This window comes from Bidens hawaiensis, unplaced genomic scaffold (genome assembly GCF_021521415.1).
Source record: "Bidens hawaiensis isolate Kalapana, Puna unplaced genomic scaffold, B.hawaiensis_p1.1 tig00077843_1, whole genome shotgun sequence".
In the NCBI taxonomy this organism is placed as follows: domain Eukaryota; kingdom Viridiplantae; phylum Streptophyta; class Magnoliopsida; order Asterales; family Asteraceae; genus Bidens; species Bidens hawaiensis.
The window spans coordinates 9,518-11,557 of NW_027503386.1; positions in this window are offsets into that span (position 1 = coordinate 9,518).

The window sequence follows — 2,040 nt, forward strand, 5'->3', positions numbered from 1 at the left end:
ATTTTAGCATTTATCAAAATTTTAAAATCATATAAATCATTACAAATTTAAATATCAAATACCGAGTTATCCTAACATTATAAATATCCAAACATTCAAAATAATGTGTTTATAGCCTAATTCGATGATCGGACGTTTTAAGACACAACTTTTATCACTTATGTTGAAATGAAGAAGGTGTTGTCGTAGACTTAATTTTCGGCTTGTCACTCAAATAGACACTATCAAGAAACTTACGGATATCCTTGTTCTTGACATGATAATTCTGCGTGATCTGTATAGACACAACCAAACATATTGGAATAAAATGTTCTATCATTCATCTAATATTGTTTCCTTTTATAAGCTTTTGATTACTGCATTTCTAAAAGGAAAATGGGCTTCATGAAAGTTGACGTCCCTAGATATCACCATTTTCTACCTCTCAATGTCATAAATCTTATACCCATTTATTCCTGGTGTATACCTCAAAAACACTCCAGGTCTCCTCCTTTCTTCAAATTTACTCCCTTTTGTTTTGGTGCTTCTATAACAGGGACAACCAAACACTTTGATGAATCGTAATCTAGTTTTTGGCCAAAAATAATTTCAAAAGGAGTTTTGTTCCCAATTATCTTAGACGATAACCAGTTTATGTTGTATGTGGCTGTCAACACACATTCACCCCAGAACCGCTTAGGAAGATTGGCTTCAAATCTAAGTGCCCGGACGGTTTCAATTAAATGCCTGCGTTTTCGCTCCACAACCCCCGTCTGTTCTGGAGTATGAGGACAAGTTTTGTTTCAAGTATCATTCCGTGTTCATTGTAAAATTTGAGCATATCATTTTATGTGCATTCACCATCATTGTCACATCTAATGCGTTTTACTAATTTTCCAAATTGTGTGTTTAACATCTTCCAAAAGGAGATTAGGCATTGCTTCATGCTTCTGTTTTAGTAAGAAATCCCAACCACCCCTACTAATATCATAGACTATAGTAAAAAAAACAACTCCCACCTATAAATGAGGTAGTATGATATTTTCCTAAAATGTCACAATGTAACAATTCAAAACACTCATGTGTTTTAGTATTACTGTCTTGAAAAGGAACGTGCGTATTTTGCTTTTGAACATAAATCACACAATTTGATGAAAAATGATTTACCAAGGAAGTCAATATGAGCTAGCCTGTCAATGGAAGCATGTCCCAACCTCTTGTGCCATGTATCCCCAGACATCATGGCCTTTCTTTAGTTGTCAATTAGCCACATCCTGTACAAACCTCTTCTACACTCGTCCATGCCAATTGTTAGTACACTGTTTTACGTCTCGATCTTTTTTTAATGTATTTTGGTATTAGAATAATGTATAGGGGTATTTTGGTAATTAATATATAATTACATTCTCTAATGTAAAGCTCATTCGTTAGAGTAGCTAATAACATTTTGGTATTAGAATAATGTATAGGGGTATTTTGGTAATTAATATATAGTTACATTCTCTAATGTAAAGCTCATTCGTTAGAGTAGCTAATAACGAATGAGCTCCGCGTATGTTTCGTCCTCATTCGTTAGGGGATGTTAACGAATGAGGCTAACGTATGTAGTCATTCGTCACGATAACGAATGATAGTTAATGTGTGATAGCGAATGAGGCTAATTCGTTAGGGAATGTCTAACGAATGAGCTCATCTCCTATATATACCTTGTAACTTTATTCTAATTAATTAACAATTCTTATTTTATCCAATTTCCTCTGACAAAATGTCCTCTCAACACACACAATTACACAAACCAATGTAAATAAGATCTAAACGTATTCATATCAAAAACTAGATCATTAACGTAATGAACCTAGTTAATCAGATTCATGTTCTCTCAAGTGGTATCAAAGCTTGTGTTTGATTGAAAAAGTTTTGAACTCAGATTCGTTTCAATTGATTTACATTTAGAGTGTTAACCGTAATGAATTGATCAAATTAGTTATTCGGTTTGAACGTATATTACTTTCGATCAATTGAAGGTCTAAATCGTGATAATCAGTAATGAATTGGACTTAG